The sequence below is a fragment of the Palaemon carinicauda genome, chromosome 9 (genome assembly GCF_036898095.1).
Source record: "Palaemon carinicauda isolate YSFRI2023 chromosome 9, ASM3689809v2, whole genome shotgun sequence".
Taxonomy (NCBI): domain Eukaryota; kingdom Metazoa; phylum Arthropoda; class Malacostraca; order Decapoda; family Palaemonidae; genus Palaemon; species Palaemon carinicauda.
In genome coordinates this window covers 132,003,821-132,021,320 of record NC_090733.1, presented here as the reverse complement: position 1 = coordinate 132,021,320, position 17,500 = coordinate 132,003,821, and the positions used below count along the sequence as shown (strand labels likewise).

The window sequence follows — 17,500 nt, the reverse complement described above, 5'->3', positions numbered from 1 at the left end:
AAAATCATTAAAACAGAAACTTTCAGAGTCTGATAAAATGCCATAGAACTTTTTCTGCCAAAACATAAATCTCTCTATCAAAACCTTTACAATTGCTAAAAACATTTATCCTCTTAAAAAAAAATAAATAAATAAATAAATAAATAAATAAATAGACTCTTATCTGTTGGCTGGCCTTAATGGCTTTTCATTTTGCCCATCTTATTCAACATGCACACTAACCTGTTATGTGGCATTTGTATTTTTTTTATTATATTTCTACACAAAATAGACACTGATCTCTCATGTTACTGGTGGTGTTTATCCATACTGCATGTCTTCTCACACAGTTTGTTATGTGGCATTGGTCCTTAGTCTAGTTCCTTGTATTTCTACGTGACATGTGCTGCACTAATCTGTTATGTGGCTTTAATAATATTTTCCGTTTTCCTTGTGCTACGGCACGTTAAGGACACTAATCTACGAGTCTTATGTAGCTTTAATATAATTCCGTTTTCATTATAGTCAGACACAACATTGACACTATTCTGTTATGTGGCTTTAATGTTGAACCATATTGCTTGACATTTGCGCAATAAGGACACTGACCTCTTCAGTGGCATAAGTATTTTCTTCTTGTATTTCCAAGTAATATGGAAATTATATTATGTAGCATTGATCATTTTTAATTTTCCCTGTATTGGTACACACTATGGTCAAATATTAGTTACGTGGCATTGATATTTCCCCATTTCCCTTATTTTTATAATTTATATGAGATTTTTAATTTAAATGTTAATCTTCTTAAAATATTTGATTTTTCCTTGTTTTTTCCTCACTGAGCTATTTTCCCTGTTGGAGCCCCTGGGCTTATTTACACATTCTACTTTTAAACTAGAGTTGTAGCTTAGCAAGTAATAATAATAATAATAATAATAATAATAATAATAATAATAATAATAATAATAATAATAATCTTACATGATATGGACACTTAATCAGTTATGTACCTTTGATATTTTCACATACGAGCCTTCTTTACACAATATGGACAATAGTGACTGGTAACATTTCCCTCTTCTTTGTATCTGTAAACGGTATGGACTCTGATGTTATGTTAGATTGTTATGAAATTTTCCTTGTAATCCTACACGATACGGAAATTAATCTATGTGGTTTTGATATTTTATAATTTTGCTTGGGCACTAAATGGGTATGTTGCAGTGACATTTTTCCTTTTTGCTTGCGATATTAACCCTTCAAAATATTGATATGAACTTTTCTAATTCCCTCTCACTCTTTATTTTGTTTCCATTTTACAAATTTAGCCACAATCACGAATAATGATAAAAAGAATTTTATCTTTTCTGGTAATTAAAACTGTTAAAAAGGTTTCTCTTTTTTATAGTAACGGTAATTAAAACTGTTAAAAAGGTTTCCCTTTTTTATAGTAACAGTGTATTCCAACATTATTAATAATACTTAGCACCATGAATCCATATACTTTTTCAACAAGACAATATTTTTAGGGAAAATGTTATGATCAGATTTTTCACCATATAATTAACACAAAGAGGATAAGTTTCATACATATATTCCAACACTTGATTCCAATTATGAACAGATTTCCGAAAGCTTGACAATTACTAACTAAGCCTTATGGAAGAAGTTAACAATTCTTGCTTACGTAAACTCCAAGATAACCCTCTTGCTTGAGTGTACACTCGGGCACACTATTCTATCAAATTTATCTTCTTGTTTTGTTAAAGTTTTTATAATTTATATAGGAAATATTTGTTTTAATGTTGTTACTGTCCTTAAAATATTTTATTTTTCCTTGTTTCCTTTCCTCACTAGGCTATTTTCCCTGTTGGGGCTCCTGGGCTTATAGCATCCTGTTTTTCCAACTAGGGTTGTAGCTTAGCAAGTAATAATAATATTGATAATAATTTCTCAAACTTAACTCACAAAAGTCATTAACTTTAGAGTACCAAGGTGAAAAAGTTAAGTGCGGAAAATAAATCTATTCAATACAATAAGGATACACTAAAACGCATTATCATATAGAAATATATACTAAAATAGCTAAATAAATATTAATAATAATAAAAAAAATCAAGAATCTCATTACAGAATAAGCTTGGTTTACCCTTTCCCATACACCCCACCGTGAATAGGAAATCCAGCTATTACCGCAATATATTCCATTGCCCCAGAAAATAATGCACTCTCATTATTATCGTTCATCTGCCTTCTGCATTTATTAACAATTCCCTTACGCCATTAGGCTTTCTTTTGTATTTCAGCTCGATGTCGTTTAGCATACTGGTCTGACTCTGCGGCTGTAAAATCGGCCTTAATTTTGAATTAATCTTTCTGAGAAAACTTGAGGGTTAAATGGTGCAAAACCCGCACGAATTTAATAAATTAATTCATTAAATAAACTTAATACGTCTTTGCTTATTTACTTTATTGGGATTGATTGATTGATTTGGAGTTTACTGGCATCCTGATATCTAAGGTTATTATTATTATTATTATTATTATTATTATTATTATCATTATTATTACAAGCTAAGCTATAACCTTAATTGGAAAAGCATAAGCCCAAGGGGCCCAACAGGAAAAAATAGACTAGTGAGGAAAGGAGGCAAGGAAATAAATAAACGATAATAAACAATCAAATTATCGTTTAGTAACAAAAAAAAAAAAAAAAAAAAAAAAAAAAACTAATAAATGGGGAACAAATCTTCCAAAAATTCTATAGAATCAGATCGTAAACAGTCAAATAAATATCAGATATCTACCATAAAGAAACTAGTTTGGCAGAATATGATGGATACTCAAATCTTAGACGAGGGCAAACAAAACACCCATTTCTGGATGCGCAGGACCATAAATTTTATGACATGGGCGACCATAAATAGACGCAATTCATCAACCACGTTCCCGTAAATGGTCACATTTGTTGTTTGTCGTTAGGGATGAGCTTCAGCGGTGACGCTCAAATGGTGATTTGATTTAGTAGAAGACTTTACAGAAAGAGTTTCTTTCCTGTTTACAAGAATTCCGTTGTGTTCCATATGACGTTATTAGCGTAAGCCACCCGTTAAAGATGACTGGTTAATATTTAGACAGATATGCACAAACACACAGAGATTTAACTATCCCACACCCTTCCCAGAAAGATTATACTGTATATATACATTGTGTGTATATATATATATATATATATATATATATATATATACATATATATACATACATATACTGTACATTCCTGAATATAAATATATATGTGTGTCGTCAAAAATAAGAATAAAAAGAGTAAAAATACACTTTTTACATTTCGGATTCTTCTTCATAATCCTTAGTCGCCTCAAAGTATTTGAGAAAAGGCTGGGAAAAGAATGCATGAAGCCATTCTCGTTTCAAAGGAAAATTAACATTCTACAATTACATTGAATGCAATTTCCCAGGATCCTTTGAAGGAAATTTAGGATTCAGGCTTTCTTTACATAGTCTTTTGAGATGATGGTTCTAACCAAATGTGAAAAAAAGCTTTTCAAGATGTGAAAGTGAAAAATAGCAGTTTTCTTTTCCTTGTATTTTAATACAATATATGGATCTGGTGTCTCATGACTCGGTTGCTGGGATAGAGAAGGGGATTTAGCCAAGGCTGTCTCGAATACATTTGAGACGGCCTTCATTCAGCGCAGAGTTTGTACAGCTGGCTTCCTTAATTCCGGTACACTTCATGGGATGAGCTGTTAAACAAATAACAATATTCTATACAGAACTTCGGAAAATTAGTTCTAAAACCATTTTAACGATCACGTTTTTAGAAGCTCAGGGACTTTGTTTTACAGGCAGCGTTGCCAACAGTTTCTCTTTTGGTAAACAGCGTTACCTGCTACAAGGTAAAGCTGCCAATAGTGTCCTTATCTTCCCATGAGCTGTACCGGAAAAATTGTGGCCAATTGTACCATGAAGTAATGGTTAGAAGAGGTAGACAACAAAATGGAAGGACAGGAGGGAGGGAGGGAGGGAGGGAGGGAGGAAGGAAGGCGCTTGTGAAGAGCAGCGATATATCTATCTTTCAATGATGCACAATCTGCTTTATCTTTCTTTTAGCTCTATCGTTACGGTTGATAAAAAAAATCTGCTCGATATATCAGAGTAAGAATTAATTCTTGAAGTAAATCATCGTCACCTGTCAACTCGATAACACCTGTATGCAGTTATTTAAAACGTCTTTCAAATCTCACTGGAATATGACGCATAGACCGGTACATCGAGCAAACAATTGTCTTTAGCTTGGCCAGACCAGATTGATGGTAAATAAAGAAAGGATGAAGAAGGGGGATTAACCTAAAAGAAAATTGTAGACCTGTTTTTTTCAAGAATGGGAGACTGTAACCTTCCAAGAAACAAGTACCTGCATGATTCCAAATACTGGCAGAGGCGGCTCAGAAACACACCAGACTATTCTGAGTCAAATTCCAGGAGGGGCAACTGAAAGTGAAAGCTGAAGAAATAGGTACTATTATGCTGTACAAATAGTCTTATGAAAGCTTTGCAACATTGGTCTTATTTTCTCCCCCATATTTTATAGAAATATTGTTCTTTGTATTCTATTACAGATTATATTTAAGAACTTTTCCTAAACTCAAGTCAATATATGGAAGTCTAAAATTAGTTATCATGTGATACATATCCTACATAATGAATTGTAGGTAAATTATAATAGATGTGCTACAGTATTATAAATTCCTGTTCCGTATCAGAATAATTGAAAATGTTTTAATAGGTATGAATTTCCAAGAGCCTGAACAGTTTCCAATACGATTTTTCAACACGAAGCTCTACATTTTCACTTATCTCGGGAAATTCCTACCTACAGAAAAAGACCCAGTATGGTTGGTTAAGTTTACAATGTAAACCTTTAGCAACTATCATTCTGATCCAAACTAATGACATGTTATGCAGTAAGGTTATCATACGTTTACTCTTCAAACTGTCAAATGATAAGCTACTTTATAAGCTTGATTGACAAAGTCCTTAGGAAAGTCAAGTACCCTCAGGATATCAACAATTTAAAAGTGCTATTCATATTTTCTCAAAGCTCTGTTCGAGTGTGATTTTAGAGGTATGAACTTGCGTGTATGTGTCTGTCAGAGAGAGAGAGAGAGAGAGAGAGAGAGAGAGAGAGAGAGAGAGAGAGAGAGAGAGAGAGAGAGAGAGAGAGAGAGCATTTAGCAGTTGCATAATTGCATTGAACCTCAAATTTGACGAAATTGGAACACTATTTTGACAGATCACACGAAGACCATCGTATGGTAACATACGAGAAAAACAATCGGTTTCCGTCGGAGACGCTGAGGATATCAGTCCATAATCTGCTTGATCTTCTATCATGGGAAAACCTGGAAATTACTTTCCGGCAAACAATTAGTTTTTTAAGATTAAAAACGTTAACGTCAGCAGACTATTGTTGATAACCTCAAATTCATGGTATTTCGAGGGTTACAAAAAAAATCTTTGCATGTGTAAAAAACAAAATATATATATATATATATATATATATATATATATTATATATATATATACTGTGTATATATATATATATATATATACTGTGTATATATATATATATATATATATATATATATATATATATATATATATATATATATATATATATATATACACATATATATGGGAAGTTAATTATTTGCATATTAAAAAAAAATTACTTTTCAAACAAAAGCAACGATAATAATAATTCTAATATTGTTTTTAGAGGGAAAAATTGCATAATTTTGCAATTATGGGTCCCCCTTTTTAAAGATAAAATTCTAAATTTACTTCAATACCGAAAGTTTCATTAATCATATCAACTTGCAAAAATTGCAACTCATATCTTACGAAATATTTTCAAAGGGTTACGACCAATGTTTGCCCTCTCCTTTTGTACTCTGCTTTCCAACATAATGATCCCCCTTAGCCAGATTTACTTACGATTCCCCATCCTTATAATGAAATCATGGAGGCCTATCTGGCTATACTTCATTTATCCTTCTGCAATTCAGTTTCAAGCAGCTTATCGCCTGTCTCTTATTTCTGTAACCTTACAATGCAAGAATCAACGTGAGTGGACATGGCTTTATATACAATTACTTTTTACTTGAATTCGAAAAATTGTAATAAATTTGCGTTGACAACCGAAATATTTTATATAAAACCCAGATAATCAACTCCCATGTGGTCTAGTGGCTAGGATACCTGGCTTTCACCCAGGAGGCCCGGGTTCGATTCCCGGCATGGGAAATTGTTTTCATATTGAATATACATTAAGTTGAAATACAGTGATGAACAAGTAAATAACACAATACAATAAATTTACGTGTCACCGCTTCCAAAACTTTTTTCTGTGGTAAATGTAGATAACATTTTCCTTTATATCTATACTAAATTTTCTAATATAAACTGGTTGCCCATGGAAGCATATGCTTCTACAATTGTATGAATTTTGTTAATGTCGATTCAATTGTAAACTTATAATCATTCTTTTCAGTATAGCATTTGATTCTATGTGGGGGGCTAATGGCTAGGATATCTGGATTTCACCCACGAAGCCTAATATTGGTGCCCTAAATGGAAGGCATACACTCATCCTATGTGGTTCAATGGCTAGGATACCTGAATTTCACCCACGAAGCATAAGATTGATGCCCTTAAGGAAAATATGTTTATCAAAAACAGTCCAATGGCTAGGATACGTGGATTTCCCCCATGCAGCAAAAAATTGATGCCCTAAAGGAACGACATATCCATTCCACATGGTTCAATGGCTAGGATACCTAGATTTCACCCAGGATGCTTAAGACTGATGCCCTTAAAGGAAAGCGTGCTCATCCCATGTAGTTCAATAGCTAGGATACCTAGATTTCACACACGAAGCATATGATTGAATCTCTAAAGGAAAAGCATCCTCATCCTGCATGGTCCAATGGCTAGGACACCTGGTTTTCACACATGAAGCATAAGATTGATGCTCCATAGGGAAGGCAAGCTATTCCCATGTGATCCAATGGCTATACCTAATATACCTCAATTTCATCCAGGAAGCATAAGATAGATGCCCTAAAGGGATGGCACACTCATCCTACGTGGTTCGGTGGCAAGAATACCTGGATTTCACCCAGAAAGCATAATATTGATGCAATAACGGGATAGCATTCTCATCCTATATGGTCCAATAGCTAGGATACCCGGCTTTCACCCAGGAACTCTAAGACTGGTGCCCAAAAGACAAAGGCATACCTATCACATGTGATCTATTGGCTATGGTACCTTAGAGGCATAAGATTGATGCTCTAAATGGAAGGCATAAGCATCCCAAGTGATCTAGTGGCTAGGATACTTAGATTTCAATCAGCAAGTATGAGACTGACGCACATACGGGGATGCATACACACTCCAAATAGTTCAGTGACCAGGATACCTGGCTTTCACCCAGTAGGCATATTACTGTCTTAAAAAGAAGACATACTCCTTCCATGTGGCTATGATACCTTCATTTAACCAAGATGCTCAAGATTAATCCCAGAAAGGGAAGGCAAACTCATTCCGATTGGTCTAGTGGCTAGGATATCTGGCTTTCACCAAGGAATAATCCAAGGAAGCATAAGATTAATGGTCTAAAGGAGAGGCATAATCATTCCACATGGTCCAGTGGCAAGGATACCTGACTTTCAACAAGGAAGCATAAGATTGATGCCCTAAAATTAGAGAAGGAATACTCATGTGGAGTGCCTTGGCCAACTTACTACTGCTTGTGATAATTATATAATCTATTTTCCATACATTCATTTTACATGTGCAAAACCATTTAGTCCAATGTCTATACTATTAGGGTTTTACCAACATATTCTCATCATGTTATCAATCCCATGTGGTCTAGTGGCTAGGATACCTGGCTTTCACCCAGGAGGCCCGGGTTCGATTCCCGGCATGGGAAGAATGTTTTCCATTGGGGGTATTGGCATGTCTAGATTAAGTATGAATTTGGGTCACAAACCTACTTTCAGAGCCCAAGTCAAACTGGGGGAAAACCCAACAGTTGCACAATAAAGTAATGTTGAAGCAACTCCTTGGTTAGAGGAGGTTGCACAACAAGGAAGAAAAGAGCAAAGAAAGCTAGGTTATGGTTGCCAAGAGAATACTACCTACCTCTCAAGTAAGGTATATATTCCCAGTCATTTCACCATATCCTATTCTTCATTTGATGACAATGGACCAATTTATTATTTTCAATAGTACAGGCTAAGCTATAACCCTAGTTGAGAATGTAGGATGCCATTAGGTCAAAGGCTCCAACAGGGAAAATAGCCTAGTGAGGAAAGGACATAAGAAGACAGACAGAATAGTGTGCCTGAGTGTATCCACAAGTAAAAGAACTAACCCAAGACTGGAAGGCCATGGTATAGAGGCTATGGAACTACCCAAGACTATAGACCAATGGTGTGATTTTAAAGTGTCCTCCTTTAAGAGCTCCTTACTATAGCTAATATTTCTTCTACCCTTACCCCAGAGGGAAGTAGCCACTAAACTACAGTGCGTAAGTTCATGCCTTTAATGAAGTCAAATATTCTGGTGAACTTAGTGTTGCCAGGGGTATGAGGAGAGAGAAATATGTGTAAAGAATGCGCCACACTTTTTGGTTTATGTTTATGCAAACAAAAAGTGAGCCGTAACGAGAGAGGGATGAAATGTTGTACTATCTAGCCAGTCAACAGACACAATAACTCTAGCAGTAGTATATCAATGGGTGGCTGGGGTCTTGGCCATCCTCCTACTACTTGTAATTAAAATATAATTTATCGTCCATAGATGCATTCTTACATGTATACCATTTGGTCCGATGGCTATAACATTTGGGTTTGACCAACATATTCTTTTCATGTTATCAATCCCATGTGGTCTAGTGGCTAGGATACCTGGCTTTCACCCAGGAGGCCCGGGTTCGATTCCCGGCATGGGAAGATGTTTTCATTAGCGATATTGGCATGTCTGGATTAAGTATGAATTTGGGCCAAAAACATATTTCAGAGGCCAAGTCAATCTTGAGCAAAACTCAACAGTTGCACAATGAAGTAATGTTAGAAGCAACTCCTTGGTTAATAGAGGTTGCACAAGGAAGAAAAAAGCAAGTGCAGCTAGGTTGTATGGGCCAGGAGAATATTACATAACCCTCAAGTAAGGAAGGCCGATAGTACACTGTGAGAGGTGAAATGACCATGGCATTGCATCATATCCTATTTTTCACTTGATGACCATGGATCAATTTATTATTATCAATATTATTAGCTAAGCTATAGCTCTAGTTGAGAAAGCCGGATGTTATAAGGTCAATGGTTCCAACAGGAAAAGTAGCCAGGAGAATATTGCATAACGCTCAAGTAAGGCCAATAGTATACTGCAAGAGGTGATATGACCTTGGCATTTCATCATAGCCCATTCTTCATATGATGACCAAGGATCAATTTATTTTTATTAAGTTAACTAGCAAAGCTACATCCATAGTTGAGAAAGCAGGATGCTATAAGGTCAAGGGCTTCAACAGGGAAAATAGCCTAGGGAGAAAAGGAAATAGGAAATAAGAAAACATATAGAATAGTGTGCCTGAGTGTATCCACAAGCAAGACAACTAACCTAAGACAGTGGAAGGCCATGATACAGAGGCCATGGCACTACCAAAGACTGGAGACCAAAAGTGTGACTTTGGAGTGTCCTTCCCCTAGAAGAGCTCCTTACCATAGCTAGTGTCTCTCTTCTACCATTACCAAGCGTAAAGTAGCTACTTAACAATTACAGAGCAGTAATTAACGCCAGTAGTGAAGATGAATTTTTCGGAAAGAGATAAATATGTAAAGAATAGTCCAGACTATATGGGAGTATGTTTATGCAAACAAAAAATGAGCATTAACCAAAGAGAGATGCAATGTAGTAATATCTGGCCCGTCGACAGACACAATACTCTAGTGGTTGTATGTCAATGGGTGGCTGGTGCCTTGGCCAACCTCCTACTGCTTGTAATCAATATATTATTTATTTTCCATACATTCATTCTTCTCTGTTTACAATTTGGTTCGATGGCTATAATATTTGGGTTTGACCAACATATTCTCTTCAAGTTATCAATCCCATGTGGTCTAGTGGCTAGGATACCTGGCTTTCACCCAGGAGGCCCGGGTTCGATTCCCGGCATGGGAAGATGTTTTCATTAGCGATATTGACGAATTTGGCCCAAAAACCTATTTCAGAGGCCAAGTCAATATTGAGCAAAACTCAACAGTTGCACAATGAAGTAATGTTAGAAGCAACTTCTTGGTTAGTAAAGGTTGCACAAGGAAGAAAAAGGCAAGTGCAGCTAGGTTGTATGGGCCAGGAGAATATTACATAACCCTCAAGAAAGGAAGGCCGATAGTACAATGTGAGAGGTGAAATGACCATGGCATTGCATCATATCCTATTTTTCACTTGATGACCAAGGATCAATTTATCATTATCAATATTATTAGCTAAGCTATAGCTCTAGTTGAGAAAGCAGGATGTTATAAGGTCAATGGTTCCAACAGGAAAAGTAGCCAGGAGAATATTGCATAACGCTCAAGTAAGGCCAATAGTATACTGCAAGAGGTGATATGACCTTGGCATTTCATCATAGCTCATTCTTCATATGATGACCAAGGATCAATTTATTTTTATTGAGTTAACTAGCAAAGCTACATCCATAGTTGAGAAAGCAGGATGCTATAAGGTCAAGGGCTTCAACAGGGAAAATAGCCTAGGGAGAAAAGGAAATAGGAAATAAGAAAACATATAGAATAGTGTGCCTGAGTGTATCCACAAGCAAGACAACTAACCTAAGACAGTGGAAGGCCATGATACAGAGGCCATGGCACTACCCAAGACTAGAGACCAAAAGTGTGATTTTGGAGTGTCCTTGCCCTAGAAGAGCTCCTTACCATAGCTAATGTCTCTTTTCTACCATTACCAGGCGTAATTAACGGCAGTAGTGAAGAAGAAATTTTCAGTTAACTAGTGTTATCAGGGGTATAAGGAAAGAGAAAAATGTGTAAAGAATAGTCCAGACTATATGGGATATGTTTATGCAAACAAAAAAATTGAGCAGTAACCAGAGAGAGATGCAATATAGTACAATCTGGCCCATCGACAGACACAATAACTCTAGCGGTAGTATGTCAATGGGTGGCGGGTGCCTTGGCCAACCTCCTACTGCTTGTAATCAATATATAATTTATTTTCCATACATTCATTCTTCTCTGTATACAATTTGGTTCGATGGCTATAATATTTGGGTTTGACCAACATATTCTCATCATGTTATCAATCCCATGTGGTCTAGTGGCTAGGATACCTGGCTTTCACCCAGGAGGCCCGGGTTCGATTCCCGGCATGGGAAGATGTTTTCATAGGGGATATTGGCATGTGTGGATAAGTATGAATTTGTGCCACAAACCTAATTCAGAGCCAAGTTAAACTTGGATAAACCCAGCAGTTGCACTATGAAGTAATGTTAGAAATAACTCCTTGGTTAGAAGAGGTTACACAACAAGAAGGAGGAAAAGAGCAAGTGCAGGTTGGTCGTAGGGTTAGGAGAGTATTGCATAACCCTCAAGTAAGGCCAATAGTAAACTGCGAGATGTGACCATAGCATTGCATTACATTCCCTTCATTTGATGAACAAGGACCAATTTATTATTATTAACTTTACTAGAAAAGTTACATCCCTAGTTGAGAAAGCAAGATGCTATAAGGTCAAGGGCTCCAACTGGGAAAAAGGCATAGTGAGGAAAGGAAATAAGAAAGCAGATAAAATAGTGTGCCTGAGTGTATCCACAAGCAAGCAACTAATCCAAGACAGTGGAAAGCCACGATACAGAGGCCATGGCACTACCCAAGCTAGAGACCAATGGTTTGTTTTGGAGTGTCCTTCACCTAAAAGAGCTCCTTGCTATAACTAATGTCTCTTCTACCCTTACCAGGTGCAAAGTAGCCACTTAACAATTACAGAGGAGTAGTTCACGCCTTAAGTGAAGATGAATTTTCCAGTTAACAGGAAAGCATAGGCCAGACTATTTGGTGAATGTTTATGCAAACACAAAATGAGCCATAACCAGAAAGGGATGCAATGTAATACTATCTGGCCATTTAACACACAACTATAGCGGTAGTATATCATTCGGTGACTGGTGCCTTGGCCAACCTCCTACTACTTGTAATCAATATATAATTTATTGTCCAAATATTCATTCTTACATGTATACCATTTGGTCCGATGGCTATAACATTTGGGTTTGACCAACATATTCTCTACATAATATCAATCCCATGTGGTCTAGTGGCTAGGATACCTGGCTTTCACCCAGGAGGCCCGGGTTCGATTCCCGGCATGGGAAGATGTTTTCATTAGCGATATTGGCATGTCTGGATTAAGTAAGAATTTGGGCCAAAAACCTATTTCAGAGGCCAAGTCAATCTTGAGCAAAATTCAACAGTTGCACAATGAAGTAATGTTAGAACCAACTCATTGGTTAGTGGAGGTTGCACAAGGAAGAAAAAAGCAAGTGCAGCTAGGTTGTATGGGCCAGGAGAATATTACATAACCCTCAAGAAAGGAAGGCCGATAGTACACTGTGAGAGGTGAAATGGCCATGGCATTGCATCACATCCTATTTTTCACTTGATGACCATGGATCAATTTATTATTATCAATATTATTAGCTAAGATATAGCTCTAGTTGAGAAAGCAGGATGCTATAAGGTCAATGGCTCCAACAGGGAAAGTAGCCCGGAGATTATTGCATAACCCTCAAGTAAGGCCAATAGTATACTGCAAGAGGTGAAATGACCTTGGCATTGCATCATAGCCCATTCTTCATATGATGAACAAGGATCAATTTATCTTTATTAATTTTACTAGCAAAGCTACATCCATTGTTGAGAAAGCAGGATGCTATAAGGTCAAGGGCTCCAACAGGGAAAATAGTCTAGGGAGAAAAGGAAATAGGAAATAAGAAAACATATAGAATAGTGTGCCTGAGTGTATCCACAAGAAAGACAACTAGCCTAAAACAGTGAAAGGCCACGATGCAGAGGCCATGGCACTATCCAAGACTAGAGACCAAAGGTGTGATTTTGGAGTGTCCTTCTCCTAGAAGAGATCCTTACCATAGCTAATGTCTCTCTTCTACCATTACCAGGCGTAAAGTAGCTACCTAACAATTACAGAGCATTAATTAACGCCAGTAGTGAATTTTTCGGTTAACTAGTGTTGTCAGGGGTATAAGGAAAGAGAAAAATGTGTAAAGAATAGTCCAGACTATATGGGAATATGTTTATGCAAACAAAATATGAGTAGTAACCAGAGAGAGATGCAATGTAGTACTACCTGGCCCATCGACAGACACAATAACTCTAGCGGTAGTATGTCAATGGGTGGCAGGTGCCTTGGCCAACCTCCTAATGCTTGTAATCAGTATATAATTTATTTTCCATACATTCATTCTTTTCTGTATACAATTTGGTCCGATGGCTATAACATTTGGGTTTGGCCAGCATATTCTCATCATATTATCAATCCCATGTGGTCTAGTGGCTAGGATACCTGGCTTTCACCCAGGAGGCCCGGGTTCGATTCCCGGCATGGGAAGATGTTTTCATTGGGGATGTTGGCATGTGTGGATAAGTATGAATTTGTGCCACAAACCTAATTCAGAGCCCAAGTTAATCTTGGATAAACCCAGCAGTTGCACTATGAAATAATGTTAGAAATAACTCCTTGGTTAGAAGAGGTTGCACAACAAGAAGGAAGAAAAGAGCAAGTGCAGGTTGGTCGTAGGGCTAGGAGAATATTGCATAACCATCAAGTAAGGCCAATAGTAAACTGCGAGAGGTGATCATAGCATTGCATTACATTCCATTCTTTATTTGATGAACAAGGATCAATTTATTATTATTAACTTTACTAGAAAAGTTACATCCCTAGTTGAGAAAGCAGGATGCTATAAGGTCAAGGGCTCCAACTAGGAAAATAGCATAGTGAGGAAAGGAAATAAGAAAGCAGATAAAATAGTGTGCCTGAGTGTATCCACAAGCAAGCGAACTAATCCAAGACAGTGGAAAGCCACGATACAGAGACTAGAGACCAATGGTTTGTTTTGGAGTGTCCTTCACCTAAAAGAGCTCCTTGCTATAACTAATGTCTCTTCTACCCTTACCAGGTGGAAAGTAGCCACTTAACAATTACAGAGCAGTAGTTCACGCCTTAAGTGAAGATGAATTTTCCAGTTAACAGGAAAGCATAGGCCAGACTATTTGGTGAATGTTTATGCAACCAAAAATTGAGCCATAACCAGAAAGGGATGCAATGTAATACTATCTGGCCATTTAACACACAACTATAGCGGTAGTACATCATTGGGTGACTGGTGCCTTGGCCAACCTCCTACTACTTGTAATCAATATATAATTTATTGTCCATATATTCATTCTTACATGTATACCATTTGATCCGATGGCTATAACATTTGGGTTTGACCAACATATTCTTTTTTATTATCAATCCCATGTGGTCTAGTGGCTAGGATACCTGGCTTTCACCCAGGAAGCCCGGGTTCGATTCCCGGCATGGGAAGATGTTTTCATTAGCGATATTGGCATGTCTGGATTAAGTATGAATTTGGGCCAAAAACATATTTCAGAGGCCAAGTCAATCTTGAGCAAAATTCAACAGTTGCACAATGAAGTAATGTTAGAACCAACTCCTTGGTTAGTGGAGGTTGCACAAGGAAGAAAACAGCAAGTGCAGCTAGGTTGTATGGGCCAGGAGAATATTACATAACCCTCAAGAAAGGAAGGCCGATAGTACACTGTGAGAGGTGAAATGGCCATGGCATTGCATCACATCCTATTTTTCACTTGATGACCATGGATCAATTTATTATTATCAATATTATTAGCTAAGCTATAGCTCTAGTTAAGAAAGCAGGATGCTATAAGGTCAATGGCTCCAACAGGGAAAGTAGCCCGGAGAATATTTCAAAACCCTCAAGTAAGGCCAATAGTATACTGCAAGAGGTGAAATGACCTTGGCATTGCATCATAGCCCATTCTTCATATGATGACCAAGGATCAATTAATCTTTATTAATTTTACTAGCAAAGCTACATCCATTGTTGAGAAAGCAGGATGCTATAAGGTCAAGGGCTCCAACAGGGAAAATAGTCTAGGGAGAAAAGGAAATAGGAAATAAAATAACATATAGAATAGTGTGCCTGAGTGTATCCACAAGAAAGACAACTAGCCTAAGACAGTGAAAGGCCACGATGCAGAGGCCATGGCACTATCCAAGACTAGAGACCAAAGGTGTGATTTTGGAGTGACCTTCTCCTAGAAGAGATCCTTACCATAGCTAATGTCTCTCTTCTACCATTACCAGGCGTAAAGTAGCCACCTAACAATTACAGAGCAGTAATTAACGCCAGTAGTGAAGAAGAATTTTTCGGTTAACTAGTGTTGTCAGGGGTATAAGGAAAGAGAAAAATGTGTAAAGAATAGTCCAGACTATATGGGAATATGTTTATGCAAACAAAATATGAGTAGTAACCAGAGAGAGATGCAATGTAGTACTATCTGGCCCATCGACAGACACAATAACTCTAGCGGTAGTATGTCAATGGGTGGCTGGTGCCTTGGCCAACCTCCTAATGCTTGTAATCAGTATATAATTTATTTTCCATACATTCATTCTTTTCTGTATACAATTTGGTCCGATGGCTATAACATTTGGGTTTGGCCAGCATATTCTCATCATATTATCAATCCCATGTGGTCTAGTGGCTAGGATACCTGGCTTTCACCCAGGAGGCCCGGGTTCGATTCCCGGCATGGGAAGATGTTTTCGTTGGGGATATTGGCATGTGTGGATAAGTATGAATTTGTGCCACAAACCTAATTCAGAGCCCAAATTAAACTTGGATAAACCCAGAAGTTGCACTATGAAGTAATGTTAGAAATAACTCCTTGCTTAGAAGAGGTTACACAACAAGAAGGAAGAAAAGAGCAGGTGCAGGTTGGTCGTAGGGGCCAGAAGAATATTGCATAACCCTCAAGTAAGGCCAATAGTAAACTGCGAGAGGTGAAATGACCATAGCATTGCATCACATCCCATTCTTCATTTGATGAACAAGGACCTATTTACTATTATTAATTTTACTAAAAAAGTTACATCCCTAGTTGAGAAAGCAGGATGCTATAAGGTCAAGGGCTCCAACTAGGAAAATAGCATAGTGAGGAAAGGAAATAAGAAAGCAGATAAAATAGTGTGCCTGAGTGCATCCACAATCAAGCAAACTAATCCAAGACAGTGGAAAGCCATGGTACAGAGGCCATGGCACTACCCAAGACCAGAGACCAATGGTTTGATTTTGGAGTGTCCTCCTAAAAGAGCTCCTTGCTATAACTAATGTCTCTTCTACTCTTACCAGGTGGAAAGTAGCCACTGAACAATTACAGAGGAGTAGTTCCCGCCTTAGGTGAAGATGAATTTTCCAGTTAACTGTAAAGAATGGGCCAGACTATTTGGAGTATGTTTATGCAAACACAAAATGAGAAATAACCAGAAAGGGATGCAATGTAATACTATCTGGCCATTTAACACACAACTATAGCGGTAGTATATCAATGGGTGGCTGGTGCTTTGGCCAACCTCCTACTGCTTGTAATCAATATATAATTTATTGTCCATATATTCATTCTTACATGTATACCATTTGGTCCGATGGCTATAACATTTGGGTTTGACCAACATATTCTCTACATAATATCAATCCCATGTGGTCTAGTGGCTAGGATACCTGGCTTTCACCCAGGAGGCCCGGGTTCGATTCCCGGCATGGGAAGATGTTTTCATTAGGGATATTGGCATGTCTGGATTAAATATGAATTTGGGCCATATACCCAATTCAGAGACCAATTTACTTGGTTAGAAGAGTTGCACATCAAGGAAGGAAAGAAGCAAGAACGATGGAAAAGTAGTACGATATATAGCTAGTGTAACTAGAGTCTAAGAGACCAAGAGAATAGTATGTAGACCCTCAAGTAAAGCCCAAAAGTACACAACGAGAGGTGAAATGTCAATAAAAATGTAGCAGGAGTCGACTGCTTACAAACTGAAATCCTGGGAGCAGAGCTAGAAATGCTTTTGCCATCACCGAATAAAATAATCAAATGGTGACGTTCGAAATTTCTACATATTTCTAGATTTTCAAGCCTTTAATTTTCAGGGTTTCTTCAGTTCTTCGTTCAAAAGACCCCTTTATTACAAATGCAATGTTCGTCGGAGTTGCTGTTCAGGTAAATCCTCGGACAGCTGGTAGCGGTCAGGTTCCAATTTCTTTTATGGGCTCTCGTGACATGGTTGGTTTCGACC

General features: G+C 37.4%; 1 long non-coding RNA gene and 9 other non-coding genes across 10 annotated transcripts in view; 9 read left to right on the top strand and 1 right to left on the bottom strand.

The window, feature by feature from the left end:
• Positions 1–17,500, bottom strand: part of LOC137646875 (uncharacterized) — a 375,240-nt gene that overhangs the window by 1,018 nt on the left and 356,722 nt on the right. The gene's annotated exons all lie outside the window — the stretch shown is intronic.
• TRNAE-UUC (transfer RNA glutamic acid (anticodon UUC)) lies at positions 6,238–6,309 on the top strand. Its single transcript has one exon. It is a non-coding gene; the product is annotated as a tRNA-Glu (tRNA).
• TRNAE-UUC (transfer RNA glutamic acid (anticodon UUC)) lies at positions 7,931–8,002 on the top strand. Its single transcript has one exon. It is a non-coding gene; the product is annotated as a tRNA-Glu (tRNA).
• On the top strand, positions 8,955–9,026 carry TRNAE-UUC (transfer RNA glutamic acid (anticodon UUC)). Its single transcript has one exon. It is a non-coding gene; the product is annotated as a tRNA-Glu (tRNA).
• On the top strand, positions 10,186–10,257 carry TRNAE-UUC (transfer RNA glutamic acid (anticodon UUC)). Its single transcript has one exon. It is a non-coding gene; the product is annotated as a tRNA-Glu (tRNA).
• On the top strand, positions 11,399–11,470 carry TRNAE-UUC (transfer RNA glutamic acid (anticodon UUC)). The gene has a single exon. It is a non-coding gene; the product is annotated as a tRNA-Glu (tRNA).
• Positions 12,396–12,467, top strand: TRNAE-UUC (transfer RNA glutamic acid (anticodon UUC)). The gene has a single exon. It is a non-coding gene; the product is annotated as a tRNA-Glu (tRNA).
• Positions 13,649–13,720, top strand: TRNAE-UUC (transfer RNA glutamic acid (anticodon UUC)). The gene has a single exon. It is a non-coding gene; the product is annotated as a tRNA-Glu (tRNA).
• On the top strand, positions 15,892–15,963 carry TRNAE-UUC (transfer RNA glutamic acid (anticodon UUC)). The gene has a single exon. It is a non-coding gene; the product is annotated as a tRNA-Glu (tRNA).
• TRNAE-UUC (transfer RNA glutamic acid (anticodon UUC)) lies at positions 16,899–16,970 on the top strand. The gene has a single exon. It is a non-coding gene; the product is annotated as a tRNA-Glu (tRNA).